At 27.8% G+C, this 20,175-nt stretch overlaps 1 long non-coding RNA gene across 1 annotated transcript; it reads left to right on the top strand.

Annotated features, from left to right (window-relative positions):
- The first annotated feature begins 18,493 nt into the window (after nt 1-18,493).
- LOC145626981 (uncharacterized) lies at nt 18,494-19,556 on the top strand. Its single transcript, XR_014111235.1, has 2 exons — nt 18,494-18,857; nt 19,208-19,556. It is a non-coding gene; the product is annotated as an uncharacterized LOC145626981 (long non-coding RNA).
- Nucleotides 19,557-20,175: the final 619 nt, after the last annotated feature.

Here is a 20,175-nt window from a genome sequence, read left to right on the forward strand (position 1 = left end):
TAGAACTTTTCGAGTCTCATCCACTCATTCTAAATCATTGCCAAAATAAATTTTTGGAATTAAAATAGAAATTCTCCCTAGTGGAGTTGCCAAAAACTGTAGGGAATATTTCATGCATTATCCAAAACTTGAACCCCACTTTCATCATACACTAAAGAACGGTGGCGTCCAAAGGGAAGGAAGATAGAGCAAAAGAGTCGCCAAAAAGTTTTAGGAACTTGTAAACAGTTCACGAGGTGAAGGTTACACCCCTTAACGGTCCAGGAGATCGTCAACTCCAATAGGTCTGGAACCATGACTGGTAGTTCGGGGATGAAGGTAAAAATCCAACCTAAAAGAGATTGAACCTGCCATAATAATAGGCATCTACTTTATGCTGATCGTATTCATGTGCGCTTTTGGAATCACATGCAATCAATAGGTTTAACCCTAAACCTGTTTAATCTATGTTGGTTGAATTTTAATGCACAAACAAAACTATTATTGGCGATCACTTGAATTATAATCAAATTAACCCTTAACAAGATTATTAATTATCTTATTAAGTGTGATTACATGTACCAATTCCCTTTAAACAAGCATAAAAGGTGTGATCAAGCAATAACAATAAATATCAAGCAACATAATAATAATCATAACAATTATAAAAATAATTATGTTAAAGCATAATAATAGCAAGATCCTAGGCATGATACTAAAAAGATTAATAACAAATCCTAGCATGCATCACTACTAGAAATATGATTTTGGGCAACAAAAAAATTCGTTGCCCAAGCTTCTTTTTTCGTCGCCCAAACACTTGGGCAACGACCTCCAACTCGTCGTGAGCTCGTCGCACAAGGGTCGACGCCCATGCATGTTTGAGCGACGAGCTGGTCTTTTGTTGCACAAAACCTATTTTGGGTGACGAGTTAGGTTGTTGCCCTTCTTACATATTTAGGCTACAAAAGATTATTTCGTTGCCTATGTTGATTAACTTAGGGCAACAACTTTTATTTGTCGTCGCCCAAAGGCAATTTCACAGCAGCACAAAAAAAGGTAAGGGCAATAACAATGGTGTCGCCCAAAACCTGTTTTAGGCACGGACATTTTATGTTTGTTGCCCAATGTTACAAGGCAGCGGGTTTTTCATGCAATGTGCAAGCATTTTTTTTTTTTTTTGCCCAAAATTATATCTGGTATATGGGCAACAAATTATTTATTGTTGTTGCTACCATTTTCTCATCTTCATCATCAAACTTGTTTTACTTTCTAAACACTTACATTTCATGATTCCGAGATATAAAATAATTTTCTTATGATAACAATCATACGTTGATCCATGTTCAATACATGGAAATCAAAATTACATCTATATTTATATTGTTCTACTAAAAAAACTATACAAAGTTAAATTTGTTAATCACTAGATAATACCCACTAAGCCTCTATATATAAGTAATAGAGATCACAAATATATCCAAAATGTACTTCATGTTCCTTACTACTTAGCTTGTTATAATAAAGTCATCATCCCTTGTTCCTGAAAGGCAATAAAAACAAAATCAAATACACATGATTATAAAAATATCATCAAAAGTATTAGGAAAAATTAAGAAGAATAATCTCAACTAGCTAAGTATAAATTCTAGCAACAGATTGAAAATTTTAGTTCTCTTAAAATTAATTAGGAGTCATATACATACTTTATAATACATATCGTGAACTACCAATACCATCATCCACTTTTTGTACATTTTTTATAATACACATCGTGAACTACATACCAATATCATCCACTTTTCGTACGTTTGATTTCTTTAGTCATTCAACAAGAAATAATTCGTGTTCATAAGGTAAAAGACAAAATTGTATACTTTCATCAAAGTGATAAAGAATAACATGATATTTTAGTTTCTCTTTGGTTATAATATCACCAATGAACAAACTATAATAACTATCATATTCTGACTATTTATCTCTACCAAAGCCCAGCTAAATTCAAGGAAATAACATCAAACCCCATTGAATATGGGTCCAAACTCTAGAAGATTAATTTTTATGGGAATGATCTGACCTTTTTTCTAAATTATGAAATTGTTTAGTACCCCATTAATTAAAGATGTATGTTAAACATGTAAAGAAGAAGGAAGTAAAGATACCGAGTGAACTAAGAAGAGTGAACTAAAAAAAAAAAATTAAAAAAAAAACTGAATTAAAAAGGAAAAAAATGACGAAATACATACAGATCAATATTCTTGGTTGTACTTAAAATAAGTCTAAAAATAGCTTAAAGAGAAAACATTAGCACATCAGTTTTCATCTTAGTAGTATTTCAGTAACAATTATTCATGACAATCAATTTCTATTACTCATGTTAGGCCCTTCCATTCCTAAGACCATGACATATAATCATATACCACACCCAAATTTCAAGGGGTCAATTAAGTTCATCTAGAATTCTTATAGAAGATGCTAGTCACTAAACATATAAAATCAAAGCTTTAACCCTAACATGATACTAACATGCTATTAGGAAAGAATATAGGAAGCATCATAATAATCACAATTTTCATATTTGATATTAGAAATTATAGTTGTTACCCTAAACATGATACTAGGAAGATCAAAACGCTCTAACATGATACTAGGAAACATAATAACAACCTAGACATGATTTCTATATCATAATATCAATGTAAACAATTAAAGCACTTACTTGGATGCCTAGCTAGTACCTCTTTCTAATAACAAAATACACGCGTTAGTAAGTTCAAGGAAAATAATAAAACAACAATTAAATTAAATAATTGAAGGAAAAATTTGGGACCAAACCCTCAGAAATTAAAACCTTTCACGCCTAGGGCGAAGGCAACTTCGAACAATGCTAGGTGTTTCTAGATCTTGTGAATGTGGAATTTTGTATGGAAAAAGCTACTTTAGAAAAGAGAGAGAGAGAAATCAAGAGAATCTTGAAGAGAGAATTAGAAAACTAGAGAGAATAAGAAAATTGATAGTTATTGATGATTAAAAACGGAGGTTTTAGGAGGCTATTTTTAGAGAAAATCAGTCGGATGGATAGAAAAACAAATCAGAGTTTCACAGAGAATAAAACACGATTGGCGCCAGATGCTAAAGGCTAGCGCCAACCGCCAGGCCCTAATGCTTGCCGTCAGGCGCTAATAATCAGTTTCACGCGTTTTCTTAATTTTGATAAAATTTAGCCGTACAGAAGGGAAAAATCGTATTTTCCTTAAAAACACATCTTTTATTCTGATTAAAACTCTAAAAAGTCAACTAAAGTCAATTTATCAATGCTAATTAAATTAGGAATGAAAAGAACCTTCTAAAAGAATCTAGAAGACTAAAAATTAATTATAATTGCATTAAGAATGATAAATCAATATTAGGCCCTCCCCTAGATCATTGGGCCGCATATAAATATCAAACCGGGCCCATTTTAGTAATTTGGCCATAACTTCCTCATTATTCATCGGAATTGGGCTCAAAATATATCGTTGGAAAGCTCTTTTCAAGCCCCATCCAACTACACTATTATTCGACCCTTGCCATGGACCAAACCAAACTGGATTGGTTGTTTTCTTAAAATAGGTTTTCAAAAACAGAGAAAAAGAAAAGAATTAAAAACTATCCGCAACACTAGACTTTCCACACTTTCACTTCATTCGATTATGATTCGACGTGAAAGGTACTCATCACTGGGTTTGGTTTTGGGGAGACAGATTTGGGTGTCTACACCTAGGATCTTAATATTATTATTTTTCTTTAACATGATTATTTTAATTATGATTGTTATTTCAATTGAGACTATTATTATTATGATTATAATCTTATTATTATGTTGCTTGAGGATTATTATTGTTATTGCTTGATCACGCCTTTTATGCATGTTTATAGGGAATTGGTACTTGTAATCATGCTTAATAAGATAATTAATAATCTTGTTTAGGGTTAATATGATTATAATTCAAGTGATCGTCAATAATTGTTTTATTTGTGCATTAATATTCAATCATCATAGATAACAGGTTTAGGGTAATCCTATTGATTGCATGTTAGTCAGATTGCGCACATGAATACGATCGGAATAAAGTAGAGGCCTATTATTAGGGCAGGTTCAATCTCTTTTAGGTTGGATTTGTACCTTCATCCCCGAACTACCAGTCATGGTTCCAGACATATTCCCTACACATACCCATTGAAACAAAGGTTTTTGAATAAAATGAAAGTTAAACACATACAAACAAATCATTTTGAATCAAAGGAAAGTGTAACACATTCAAACAAAGCTTTTCGAATCAATTTAAAGTCAAACACATTCATACAAAGCTTTTTGAACCAAATGAAAGTCAAATACATAAAAACAAAAATATTTGAATCAAACGAAAGTCAAACACATTAAATTAAAGCTTTTTGAATCAAATGATAGTCAAATTCATTAAAACAAAGCTTTTTAAATCTAATGTAAGTCAAAAACATTTAAACAAAGTATTTAGAGTCAAATTGAAAGTCAAACACAGCCTTTTGAACCAACTGAAAGTCATACACATTCAAACAAAGCTTTTTAAATCAAATGAAAGTCAACACATTCAAACAAACCTTTTTGAATCATATGAATGTCAAACAAATTCACACAAAGCTTTTTAAATAAAATGAAAATTGAATGCATTCAACGAAGCTAATTGAATAAAATGAAAGTCGAACACTTTTAAACAAAGCTTTTAAAATCCAATTAAAGTTAAACGCATTTGAACAATGCTTTTTGAATCGAATGAAAGTCAAATGCATTCCACGAAGCTAATTGAATAGAATGAAACTCAAACACATCCAAACAAAACTATTTGAGTCAAATGAAAGTCAAACACATTAAAACAAAGCTTTTTTAACTAAATGAAAGTCAAACACATAAAAACAAAAAATTTAAAATCAAATGAAAGTCAAACGCATTCAAACAAAGCTTTTTTAATAGAATGAAAGTTAAATGCATTCAACAAAACTAATTTTAAATCACATTCAAATAAAGTTTTTGAATCATATGAAAGTCAAACACATTCAACACAAATCTTTTAAATCAAATGAAAGTCATACACATTTAAACAAAGGTTTTTAAATCAAACGAAAGTCAAACACATTCAAACAAAGATTTTTAAATTGAACAAAACTCAAATACATTCAACGAATATAATTTAATCAAATGAAACTCAAACACATTCAAACAAAAAATTTTGAATCAAATAAAAGTCAAACACATTCAAAGAAATATTTTTAAATCAAATGAAAGTCAAACACATTCAAACAAAGCTTTTTGATTCGAACGAAATGAAACACATTCAAACAATGCCTTTTGAACCAAATAAAAGTCAAACATATTCAAACAAAGCTTTTTGAATCAAATAAAAGTCAAACACATTTAATTAAAGCTATTTGAATCAAATGAAAGTCAAACACATTCAAACAAATCTTTTTGAATCAAATAAAAGTTAAACACATTCAAACAAAGCTTTTTGAATCAAATGAATGTTAAAAACATTCAAACAATGCCTTTTGAACAAAATGAAAGTTAAAAACATTTAAACAAAGCTTTTTGAATCAAATAAAAGTCAAACACATTCAAATAAAGCTATTTGATTGAAATGAAAGTCAAACACATTCAAACAAAGCTTTTTGAATCAAATGAAAGTTAAACACTTTCAAACAAAGCTTTTTGAATAAAATGAAAGTCAAATGCATATAACAAAGCTAATTGAACCAAATGAAATTCAAACACATTTTAACAAAGAGTTTTGAATCAAACAAAAGTCAAACACATTCAAAAAAAGTATTTTGAATCGAATGAACGACAAATGCACTCAACAAAGCTAATTGAATCGAATGAAAGTTAAACACATTTAAAAAAAAAAAGCGTTTTGAATCAAATGAAAGTCAAACACATTCAAACAAAGCTTTTTGAATCAAATAAAAGTCAAACACGTTCAAACAAATCTTTTTAAATCACATGAAAGTCAAATATATTCAAATAAAGTTATTTGAATCGAATGAAAGTCAAACACATTCAAACAAAGCTTTTTAAATCAAATGAAAGTCAAACAGTTTCAAAAAAAGCTTTTTGAAATGAATGAAACTTAAACACATTCAAACAAATCTTTTTAAATCAAAAAAGTCAAACACATTCAAACAAAGAATTTTGAATCAAATGAAAGTCAAACACATTCAAACAAAGCCTTTTGAATCAATGAATAAAAAGACATACAAACAAATAATTTTTAATCAAATGAAAGTCAAACACAATAAAAAAATCTCTTTGATTTGAATAAAAGTCAAACACATTCAAAAAAAACTTTTTGGATCAAATGAAAGTTAAAAACATTCAAACAAAGCTTTTTGAATCGAATAAAAGTCAAACACATTCAAACAAAGCATTTTGAATGGAATAAAAGTCAAATGCATTCAACAAACTAATTGAATCAAATGAAAGTAAAATACATTCAAATTAAGTTATTGAATCATATGACAGTTAAACACATTCAAACAAATCTTTTAAATAAAATGAACGTCAAAAACATTCAAAAAAGCCTTTTCTGTCAAATGAAATTCAGAAACATTTAAAAACAGCTTTTTGAATCAAATGAAAGTTAAACACATTAAAACAAATCTTTTTGAATCAAATGAAAGTCAAACGAATTAAAATAATGATTTTTCAACTAAATGAAAGTCAAACACATTTAAAAAAAGTTTTTTGAATCAAATTGAAAGTCAAACAAATTCAAACAAAGCTATTTGAATCAAATGAAAGTCTAACACATTCGAACAAAGCTCTATAAATCAAATAAAAGTCAAACACATTCAAACAAAGATTTTAGAATTGAATGAAAGACAAATGTATTTAACGAACTAATTTAATCAAATGAAAGTCAAACACATACAAACAAAGCTTTTATAATCATATAAAAGTCAAACACATTCAAAGAAAACTTTTAAAATCAAATAAAAGTCCAATACATTCATACAAAGCTTTGTGATCAGATGAAAGTCAAATACAATCAAACAAAGCTTTTTGACTAAAATGAAAGTTAAACATAATCAAACAAAGCTTTTGGAATCAAATGAAAGTCAAACACATTCAAACAAAGCTCTTTGAATAAAATGAAAGTCAAAAACGATGCTAATCGAATCAAATGAAAGTTTGACACATTCAAACAAAGCTTTTTGAGTAGAATGAAAGTCAAATGCACTCAACTATGCTAATTGAATTAAATGAAACTCAAACGCATTAAAACAACGCGTTTTGAAATAAGTGAAAGTCAAACACATTCAAACAAAGGTTTTTTAATCGAATGAACGACAAATGCATTCAACGAAGCTAATTGAATCAAATGAAAGTTAAACACATTCAAATAATGCCTTTTGAATCAAATCTCAGTCAAACACATTCAAAAAAGATTTTTTGAATCGAATAAAAGTCAAATGCATTCAACGAAGCTAATTTTGAATCAAATGAAAATCAAACACAATCAAACAAAGCTTTTAAAATCAAATAAAAGTCAAACGCATTCAAAGAAATCTTTTTAAATCAAATGAAAGTCAAACAAAATAAAACAAAGCTTTTTTAATTGAAAAAAAAGTCAAACACATTCAAAAAAAGCTTTATGAATCAAATAAAAGGTAAAAACATTCAAACAAAGCTTCTTGAATTGAATGAAAGTCAAACACATTAGAACAAAGCTTTTTGAATTGAATGAAAGTCAAACACATTCAAACAAAGCCTTTTGGAATTAAATGAAAGTTAAACACATTCAAACAAAGCTTTTTAAAATCAAAAGAAAGTCAAACATATTCAAACAAAGCTTTTTGAATCGAATGAAAGTCAAATGCACTCAAAGAATATAATTGAATCAAATGAAAGTTGAACACATTTAAACAAAGCTTTTTGAATCAAAGGAAAGTCAATCACATTCACACAAAACTTTTTGAATCTAAAGAAAGTCAAACACATTCAAACAAATCTTTTTAAACCAAATGAAAGTCAAACACATTCAAATAAAGCTTTGTTAATCGAATGAAGGTCAAATGCATTGAACGAAGCTAATTGAATCAAATGAAAGTCAAACACATTCAAACAAAGCTTTTTGAATCAAATAAATTCAAACAAATCCAAACAAAGCTTTTTGAATAAAATGAAAGTTAAAACACATTCAAACAAATCTTTTTGAATAAAAGGAAAGTGTAACACATTCAAACAAAGATTTTTGAATCAATTGAAAGTAAAAAACATTCATACAAAACCTTTTGAACCAAATGAATGTCAAACACATTCAAACGAAACTTTTTGAATCAAATGAAAGTGAAACACATTCAAACAAAGCATTTTGAATAGAATGAAAGTTAAATGCATTCAACGAAGCTAATTGTATCAAATGAAAATCAAACAAATTCAAATAGAGCATTAGAAATCAAATGAAAGTCAAACACATTTGAGAAAGCTTTTTGAATCAATTGAAAGTCAAACACATTCAAACAAAGCTTTTTGAATCAAATGAAAGACAAACATATTCAAACAAAGCTTTTTGAATCAAATGAAAGTCAAACACAATCTAACAAAGCTATTTGAATCAAATGAAAGTCAAACACATTCAAACAAAGCTTTTTGAATCAAATGAAAGTAAAACACATTCAAACAAAGCTTTTTTAAAGTCAAACACATTCAAACAAATATTTTTGAATCGAATGAAAGTCAAATTTATTTAACGAATCTAATTAAATCAAATGAAACTAAATACATTCAAACAAAGCTTTTTGAATCTATTGAAAGTCAAACACATTCAAACAAAGCTTTTTAAACCAAATGAAAGTCTAACACATTCAAACAAAGTTTTTTGAATCTAATGAAATTCAAATGCATTCAACAAAGCTAATTGAATCAAATGAAAGTCAAACATTCAAACAAATTTTTTGAATCAAATGAAAGTCTAAAACATTCAAACAAAGCTTTTTGATTAAAATGAAAGTCAAACACATTAAAAAAAAAAACCTTATTTGAATTAATGGAAAGTCAAACACATTCAAACAAAGCTTTTCAAATCGAATGAAAGTCAAACACAATGAAACAAAGCTTTTTGAACCAAATGAAAGTCAAGCACATTCAAACAAAGCTTTTTGAACCGTATGAAAGTCAAATGCAGTTAAAAAGATAATTAAATAAAATGAAAGTAAAAAACATTCAAGCAAAGGTTTTTCAATCAAATAAATGTCAAACACATTCAAACAAAGCTTTTTGAATAAAATTAAAGTCAAACACATCCAAACAAATATTTTTGAATCAAATGAAAGTTAAAGACATCCAGACAAATCTTTTTTAATCAAAGAAAGTGTTACACATTCAAAAAAAGATTTTTGACTCAAATGAAACTCAAACACATTGAAACAAAGCTTTTTTAACAAAATGAAAGTCAAACTCATTCAAACAAAGAATTTTGTATAAAATGAAAGTCAAACACATTCAAACAAAGAATTTTAAATCAAATGAAAGTAAAACACATTTAAACAAAGCTTTTTAAATTAAATAAAAGTCAAATGCATTCAAAAAAGCTAATTGAATCACATGAAAGTTAAACACATTCAAAGGAAGTTTTTGAATCAAATGAAAGTCAAACAAATTCAAACAGAACTTTTGAACCAAATGAAAGTCAAATACATTTAAACAAAGATTTTTGAGTTGAATGATAGTCAAATACATTCAAAGAAGCTAATTGAATCAAATGAAAGTCGAATTTATTCAAACAAAGCTTTTTGAATCAAAGGAAAGTCAAACACATTCAAACAAAGCTTTTAGAATCTAATGAAAGTCAAACATATTCAAACAAATCTTTTTAAATCAAAGAAAAATCACACACATTTAAATAAAGCTTTTTGAAACAAATGAAAGTCAAATACATTAAAACATAGCTTTTTGAACCATATGAAAGTCAAACACATTCAAACAAAGCTTTTTAAATAGAATTAAAGTTAAATGCATTTAACGAAGCTAATTTAATCAAATGAATGTCAAACAAATTCAAACAAACCTTTTTGATTCAAATGAAAGTCAAACACATTCACACAAAGCTTTTGAAATCAAATGAAAGTCAAATGCATTCAACGAAGCTAAATGAATCAAATGTAAGTCAACCACAATAAAACAAAGCTTATTAAATACAATGAAAGTTAAACACTTTCGAACAAAGCTGTTTGAATCGAATGAAAGTCAAATGCATTTAACAAAGTTAATTGAATCAAATGAAAGTCGAACACATTTAAACAAAGCTTTTTAAATCTAATGAAACTTAAACACGTTTGAACAAAGCTTTTTCAATCGAATGAAAGTCAAATAATGCATTCAACGAAGCTAATTGAATCGAATGAAAGTCAAACACATTCAAACAAAATTAAACTTTTTGAATAAAATGAAAGTCAAACACATTGAAACGAAGCTTTTTGAATTAAATTAAAAGTCAATCAAATTAAAACAAAGCGTTTTGAAACAACTAAGAAAATATTCAAAAAAAGCTTTAGAATCGAATGAAAGTAAAATGAATTCAACGAAGCTAATTGAATCAAATGAAAGTAAAACAGATTCAAACAAAGCTTTTTGAATCAAATAAAAGTCATACAAGTTCAAACAAAGTTTTTTAAATCAAATAAAATATTCAACCACATTCAAACAAATCTTTTTGAATCGAATGAAAGTCAAATGCATTAATCGAAGCTAATTGAATCAAATGAAAGTCAAAGACATTCAAATAAAGCTTTTTGAATCAAATGAAAGTCAAACACATTTAAATAAATTTTTTTTAATCAAATGAAAGTCCAATGCATTAAAAGAACCTAATTGAATGAAATGAAAGTCGAACACATTTAAACAAAGATTTTTAAATCAAAGGAAAGTCAAACTGTAGGGAATATTTCAAGCATTATCCCTATCTTGAACCCCACTGTGATCATACACTAAAGTACGATGGCGTCCAAAGGAAAAGAAGATAGAGCAAGAGAGTCGCCAATAAGTTTTAGGAACTTGTAAACCGTTCACGAGGTGAAGGTTACACCCCTTAACGATCAAGGAGATCATCAACTCCAATAGGTCTGGAACCATGACTGGTAGTTGGGGGACGAAGGTACAAATCCAACCTAAAAGAGATTGAACTTGCCCTAATAATAGGCCTCTACTTTATTCTGATCGTATTCATGTGCGCTTTCGGAATCACATGCAATCAATAGGTTTACCCTAAACCTGTTTAATCTATGTTGGTTGAATATTAATGCACAAATAAAACTATTATTGGCGATCACTGGAATTATAATCAAATTAACCCTAAATAAGATTATTAATTATCTTATTAAGCGTGATTACAAGTACAAATTCCCTTTAAACATGCATAAAATGTGTGATCAAGCAATATAATATAAAGCAACAATAATAATTTAACCGTACAGAAGGGCAAAATCGTATTTTCCTTAAAAACACTCTTTTATTCTGATTAAAGCTCTAAAAAGTCAACAAAATTCAATTTATCAATGCTAATTGAATTAGGAATGAAAAGAACCTTCTAGAAGAATCTAGAAGACTAAAATCAATCCTAATTGCATTAGGAATGATAAATCAATATTAGGCCCTCCTCTAGATCATTGGGCCGCATATAAGGCTCAAACCGGGCTCATTTTAGAAATTTGGCCATAACTTCCTCATTATTCATCGGAATTGGGCTTATAATATATCGTTGGAAAGCTCTTTTTAAGCCCCATTCAACTACACTATTATTGGACCCATACTATGGACCAACCAAACTGGATTGACTGTTTTCTTAAAAATTAGTTTTCAAAAACAGAGAGAAAAGAAAAGAAATTAAAACTATCCGCAACACTAGACTTTCCACACTTTCACTTAATTCGATTATGACTCGACGTGAAAAGTACTCATCACCGGGTTTGGTTTTAGGGAGACACAAATGGGTGTCTACACGAACAGATTCAAACAAAACTTTTGAATCAAATGAAAGTCAAACACATTCAAACAAAGCTTTTTGAATCAAATGAAAGTCAAATAAATTTAACCAAAGCTTTTTGAAACAATTGAAAGTCAAACATACTCAAACAAAGCTTTTTAAATTGAATTAAAGTAAAACAAATTAAACGAAGCTAATTGAAAAAAATGAAAGTCAAGCACATTCAAACAAAGCATTTTGAATTAAATGAAAGTAAAAAACATTTAAACAAAGTTTTTTGAATTGAATAAAAGTAAAATGCATTCAAAAAAGCTAATTGAATCAAATGAAAGTTAAACACATTAACACAAAACTTTTTGAATCAAAAAAAGTCAAACACATTCAAATAGAGCTTTTGAATGAAATGAAAGTAAAAAACATTCAAACAAAGCTTTTTGAATCGATTAAAAGTCAAATGCATTTAAAGATGCTAAAAAAATCAAATGAAAGTCGAACACATTCAAACAAAGCTTTTTGAATCAAAGAAAGTCAAAATTATTCAAACAAATCTTTTCGAATCAAAGGAAAGTCAAAAACATTCAAACAAAACTTTTTGAATCAAATGAAAGTCAAACACATTGAAACAAATCTTTTTTAACCAAACCAAATGAAAGTCAAACACATTGAAATACAGATTTTTGAATCGAATGAAAGTCAAATGCATCTAACGAAGCTAATTGAATCAAATGAAAGTCAAACACATTCCAACAAATATGTTTTTAAATAAAATGAAAATGAAAGTCAAACACATTCAAACAAAGCTTTTTGAATCAAATGAAAGTCAAACACATTCAAACAAATCTTTTTTAACCAAATAAAAGTCAAACACATTCAAACAAAGCTTTTTTTATAAAATGAAAGTTAAATGCATTGAACATAGCTAATTGTATCAAATGGAAGTAAACCACATTCAAATAAAGTTTTTGAATCATATGAAAGTCAAACACATTCAAACAAATCTTTTAAATCAAATGAAAGTCATACACATTTAACAAAGATTTTTTAGTCAAATTAAAGTCAAACACATTTAAAAGAAGTTTTTTCATTCAAATTGAAAGTCAAATACATTCAAACAAAGCTTTTTTAATTAAATAAAAGTCATAAAAATTAACACAAAGCTTTATGAATCAAATGAAAGTTAAACACATCCAAACAATGGTTTTTAAATCGAATGAAAGTCAGACACATTCAAACAAAGCTTTTTGAATCAAATGAAAGAAAACCACATTCAAACAAAGGTTTTGGAACCAAATAAAAGTCAAACACATTCAAACAAAGCTTTTTTAATCAAATGAAAGTCAAACGCATTCAAACAAAGCTTTTTAAATAAAATGAAAGTCAAACACATTTAAACAAAGCTTTTTAAATCAAATGAAAGTCAAACAAATACAAACAAATCTTTTTTAATCCAAGGAAAGTGTAACACATTCAAATGAAGCTTTTTGAATCAAATGAAAGTCAAACACATTCAAACAAAGCTTTTTTTAACCAAATGAAAGTCAAACACATACAGACAAAAACTTTTAAATCAAATGAAAGTCAAACATATTCAAACAAAGCTTTTTTAATAGAATGAAAGTTAAATGCATTGAACAAAGCTAATTGTATCAAATGAAGGTAAAACACATTCAAATAAAGTTTTCGAATCATATGAAAGTAAAACACATTCAAACAAATCTTTTAAATCAAATGAAAGTCATACACATTTAAACAAAGATTTTTGAATCAAATGGAAGTCAAACACAATTTAAAAAAGTTTTTTGAATCAAATTGAAAGTAAAATACATTCAAACAAAGCTTTTTTAATCAAATGAAAGTCAAACATTTTAACACAAAGCTTTATGAAGCAAATGAAAGTCAAACACATCCAAACAAAGGTTTTTAAATCGAATGAAAGTCAGACACATTCAAACAAAACTTTTTTAATCAAATGAAAGTAAAACACATTCAAACAAAGGTTTTTGAACCAAATAAAAGTCAAACACATTCAAACAAAGCTTTTTGAATCAAATGAAAGTAAAAAATATTCATATAAAGCTTTTTGAATCAAATGAAAGTCAAACACATTCAAAAAAAAACTTTTTTTGAATCAAAGGAAAGTCAAACATGTTCAAACAAAGCTTTTCGAATCAAATGAAAGTCAAACACATTCAAACAAAGCTAATTATATTAAATGAAAGTCAACAACATTCAGACAAAGCTGTTTGAATCTAATGAAAGTCAAACACATTAAAACAAAGCTTTTTGAACCAAATGAAAGTTAAACACGTTGAAACAAAGCTATTTTATTCAAATGAAAGTCAAATACTTTTAACGAAACTAATTGAATCAAATTAAAGTCAAATACATTAGAGCAAAGCTTTTTGAATCATTTGATAGTCAAACACATTCAAACAAAGCTTTTTGAATCAAATGAAAGTCAAACATATTCAAATAAATCTTTTTGAATCAAAGGAAAGTGTAACACATTCAAACAAAGCCTTCTGAATTAATTGAAAGTCAAACACATTCATACAACGCTTTTTTAACCAAATGAAAGTAAAACACATTCAAACAAAACTTTTTGAATCAAGTGAAAGTCATACACATTCAAACAAAGCAATTTTAATAGAATGAAAGTTAAATGCATTCAACGAAGCTAATTGAATCAAATGAAAGTCAAGCGAATTCAAACAAACCTTTTTGAATCAAATAAAAGTCAAACACATTCCCACAAAGCATTTTAAATCAAATGAAAGTCAAACGCATTCAACGAAGCTAAATGAATCAAATGTAAGTCAAGTACATTAAAACAAAGCTTTTAAATCCAATAAAAGTTAAACACATTCGAACAAAGCTTTTTGAATCGAATGAAAGTAAAATGCAATAAACGAAGCTAATTGAATGAAATGAAGGTCGAACACATTTAAACAAAGCTTTTTAAATCCAATGAAACTTATACACATTTGAACAAAGCTTTTTGAATCAAATGAAAGTCAAATGCATTTAACAAATCAAATTGAATCAAATGCAAGTCAAACACATTCAAATAATTGTTTTTAAATCAAATACAAGTCAAACAAATTCGAACAAATCTTTTTGAATAAAATGAAAGTCAAACACATTTAAACAACGCTTTTTGAAACAAATGAAAGTTAAACAAATTCAAACAAACCTTTTTTAATCAAAGGAAAGTGTAACACATTGAAATGAAGCCTTTTGAATCAAATGAAAGTCAAACACATTCAAACAAAGCTTTTTAAATCAAATGAAAGTCAAACACATACAAACAAAAAATTTTAAATCAAATGAAAGTCAAACACATTCAAACAAAGCTTTTTTAATAGAATGAAAGTTAAATGCATTGAACAAAGCTAATTTTATCAAAAGAAAGTAAAACACATTCAAATAAATTAGTTTTCAAATCATATGAAAGTCAAACACATTCAAACAAATCTTTTAAATTAAATGAAAGTCATACACATTTAAACAAAGATTTTTGAGTCAAATGGAAGTCAAACACATTTTTAAAAAAATTGAATCAAATTGAGAGTCAAATACATTCAAACAAAGCTTTTTAAATCAAATGAAAGTCAGACACATTCAAACAAAGCTTTTTGAATCAAATAAAAAGTAAAAAATATTCATATAAAGCTTTTTGAATCAAATGAAACTCAAACACATTCAAAAAAATCTTTTTTGAATCATAGGAAAGTCAAACACATTCAAACAAAGATCTTCGAATCGAATGATAGCCAACCACATTCAAACAAAGCTAATTGTATTAAATAAAAGTCAACAACATTCAGACAAAGCTTTTTGAATCAAATGAAAGTCAAACACATTCAAACAAAGCTTTTTGAATCGAATGAAAGTCAAATGCATTTAACAAAGCTAACTGAATAAAATGAATGTCATACACATTTAAACAAAGCTTTTTGAATCAAATAAGAGTTAAACACATTCAAACAAAGCTTTTTGAATAAAATGAAAGTCAAACACATTCAAACAAAGCTTTTTGAATAAAATGAAAGTTAAACACATTCAAACAAATCTTTTTTTAATCAAACACTACTACAAAACTTGGAAAAAGCACCACTAATAAAAGACATGTTATCTTAATAACGGGTCTGATTGAGGTATGAGATCTGACAACAGAGATAACGGGTCTCTAACGTGAAAATTTTACACTACAACCCGGTGTAGCTTCTGCTACCTACACCCCCCTCCCCAAGTGACGTCATTTTGTTCTTTTTTGTGTTTACTTTCTTTTTTTGTTTTTTGTTATATACCATTGCAAGTTAATTCAATGTTTTGAGTTTCAATTCCATGTAAAAATTTAGTGTACTCATATAAAATAAAGAGTGTGAAGAGATTTCCATGGTATCAATTATTATAAAGCAATTGATGACCCTATGTTTCAAAAAACTAAAAAAGCAATTAATGATCCTAACTCACAAGCAAATCAACTCAATAAGCAAATTACAAGCCTATTCAAAGCAATTACAAACAAATTGCAGTTGTTATGGCAGCGGTGGTGGCGAGATGATGGTGGTTATGTGGCAGCGGTGATAGCGGCGGCAGCGAGACATAAGTGGTCGTGGGGCAATGAGACAACAATGACTATTGTGGATTAATTAGTTGAGTGGGTTAGAGGGGGAAAGTGCAAAGGATTAAGAAACAGGAAAAATATAAAGAAGCTCAAATCACCATTGATAAAGCTTGCTTCTGATTTTAATGAGAAATGTATAGTTTTTAATTTTTTTTATAAACAGTATACTCGTATAATTTTATAATTGAACATATAATATTTTAAAAATGAACATATTTATTTAATAGTGTAAATGAACATACAATTATTTATAATTGAGCATATAATTTTCCAAAATGAACATATTTATTTAATGGTTGTAAATGAACATACAATTATTTATAATTGAACATATAATATTTCAAAATTGAACATATTTATTTAATATTTGTAATTGAACATATAATATTTCAAAACTGAACATATTTATTTAATAGTTGTAAATGAACATACAATTATTTATAGTTGAACATTTAATTAAGGAGCATTACCATAGATGAAAAATGTATAAAATTTATAATTTTGTACTTGTTATTGAAAAATTTTGAAGGTAGCACACACTCCTTATTGTAATTGTATGTAAGAATCATTTTCATGACAACTACAATATACTAATATAGCACACACTCTTATTGAAATTCCTTATTAAATTTCTAAAATTAACTACTTCATGATATAATTGGGTGCTTTAATTAGTAGTATAAAATTATGTTTATCATATATCTAAATTCTAATAAGTGTATCTTAATATGCATTTGATTATATTATATTATGTGATTGAACATTTACCAATTAAAAATGAACATTTATCAAAGAATTTTCCACTTCAAATATAAAAAGAACGAACATTAATATGTGAATGATCATGTGCTAATATATAAATGAACATTAATTATATTAATAATCTATTAACATGTGAATAATATCGTACTAATATATAAATGAACATTTACCAAATTGAAAATGAACATTCATAAAAAATAGAACTTTCCACTACGAACTAAATTTACAAATCTATACTCATACGAAATAGATTAAATCATCCAGAAATTTGCGACAATTATACTCTTTTTTTAATTTTTTGAGTCCAGCAATTTTATAAACTAATAACACACCATAGATTTACTTTTTTCCCCATTTATTTTTACAAAATTAAGTAAAATTATATCATCATACTTACGTTGATACATTTTCAAGCTGATTGTTTCTTTTATTTTTCATGAAAACACAATTGCAACAAAAATCAGTAAAAAAACTAGGATATTATACTTGTGTTTTCATTTCAAAAATCAACAAAAACACTTACAATTTCGATTTTCGACTTTGTTTTGGTATTTTTTCAGCGATTGTGTAAATTTGTCTCATATACTAGACATTGTGGTTGACTATTATAGAGAATTATAACTTTTTACTGAAATTTATTTGCAAAAATTGAAGATTTTGATGAGAGGGAAAATGGAGAAATAAAATGAAAAGAATGAAGAGAGAGAATTTGAATGGCGGTTCAATTTTTTTTTTCCATAATGTAGTGTGTGGGCTAAATGGTTACTGTAACAACTTGAGTGGATAGTATATGGGAAGTGAGGAGTTAGTGAGAGGAAGGGTAAAACGGTACCGTTTTGCATGGGGGTGTAGGTAGTAGACCCTACACTAGGGTCTAGTGTTCACTAATTACTCTACGTGTACTAAGGACTCAGTACGATTGGTTGAGAAAAATACAAAGAGTGATAAGAGACCCGTTACCAAAATTAATGGGTCTCTCATGTAAACTAGGGCCCACAACTTGTGTAGGAGAAAAAACAAAGAAGGTTAAGGGACCCGTTGTTTGACCAAACAAGTCTTTCTCCTCTACCCACCTTAAAGATATAATGATATGTACTCATCAAATATCACGCCTAATTGACCCATACAGTACTCATATTCGGCCTCCTCCTTTCACTCTTTTTTCTCTATCCTCTAAGGTTCACCTCCTGCCCTTCATATATACTCTTCAATTTTTCATCAATTATCATGCCTTAAACTGGTGCGGCAAACCCCCTTTGGCGTTGTTCCTTCCTAAAATAATCCAACAACAACATCACACCATACCTTGTTTGGTTTTTATTTGTTCAATTGGCATGTCTAAGTTATACGATTTGAGGGATAATTGTGCTCTAAGGGTGTATATATGAAGTTGGGTTTCATTTTAAAGTGAATTTATAGTATTTTGCTGAGAAGTTTGTGCTTGTTTTATTGATTTTCATAGCTTACCATTTCCAGATTCATCAATTCAGGTGAGTAATTGAGTATTTTATTTATTATTTTACTTTTTTTTTTCTTTTGATAGTCTTTACTTTTAGATCTAACGTGTGGGTTTGATCTTGTTTTGTGTACTCCAAATTATGCAAAGGTGAGTAAATACTAAATAGTTATAATCGTTTTGATTTTCCTTATTTGTTTTAATCTAAGAAGTATTATTTAGTGGAAGAGTTTATTCTTGTGTACGATTAAATTTTGGGGGTTAGGGTTCTTTTTTTTGTTTATATTCTGGAATTTGATTAAACTGATCTAAATTCTAAAGTTGAGTTTTAAAATAAATTTCTACGCGATTTGCAATAGTGTGCTAATGATGTTTGTTTCTTAGAAATATTTGACAGGAATGAAGTAGATCTTGATGGCAATGAGAAACATCAAAAAGTGATGGCGAAGCTATAAAACGATGGTACCCGATTTTGAAGTTGAAGGCAATCGTTTTAGGGTGTTTTTTTTTTTGTTTTTTTTTTTGTGTACCTTTGTATGAATTTAGACATAACAATTTGTGATTTTATTTTGTTTCATAATATAGATTTTAGATGCTTGTTGTACCTAATACGATTTATTGTAATTTTTTTTAAAACAAGTTGTAATTTTGCTGTATTAATATTAACAAATAATAAAGAATATAACGAATTATTTTTAAAAAAAAAAACTAAATGAAGAATGAATTTTAATTACTCGTATTTTAGATAAAAAAAAAATGTGTTTTTATTATAATTAATACTGTATTAATATGCGGGTTGGTCGGTATATGTATTTTTTTTATTTATATAGAGTCAAAGAGACTCCATATCTTACATATGGGGTCTGAAATTTATTTAATAAAGGGACCCAATATCTCTACTAACGGGTCTCTTCCCTATGACATTATTGTACGAAACGTGCTAGTATAACATACCCCTTATATATGATAACGGGTCTTTTCTTTCTACAAAATAGACCCCTGCATTCGAGGCGGTCTGTTTTTCAAACAGAGAAAAACAGACCTCCGAGATAGAGACCCGTCCAAATGCGGTCTTTAAGGCATATTTCAACGGGTTTGTTTGCCTATTTTTGTAGTAGTGAAAGAAAAGTATAACACATTCAAAAAAAGCTTTTTGACTCAAATAAAAGTCAAACACATTCAAATAAAGCTTTTTGAACTATATGAAAGTCAAACACATTCGAACAAAGACTTTTGTATGAAATTAAGTCAAACACATTCAAACAAAACATTTTGAATCAAATGAAAGTCAAACACATTTAAACAAAAGCTTTTTGAATTGAATAAAGTCAAATGCATTCAAAAAAGCTAAT

The sequence above is a fragment of the Chenopodium album genome, chromosome 4, assembly GCF_948465745.1.
Source record: "Chenopodium album chromosome 4, dcCheAlbu1.1, whole genome shotgun sequence".
In the NCBI taxonomy this organism is placed as follows: Eukaryota; Viridiplantae; Streptophyta; class Magnoliopsida; order Caryophyllales; family Amaranthaceae; genus Chenopodium; species Chenopodium album.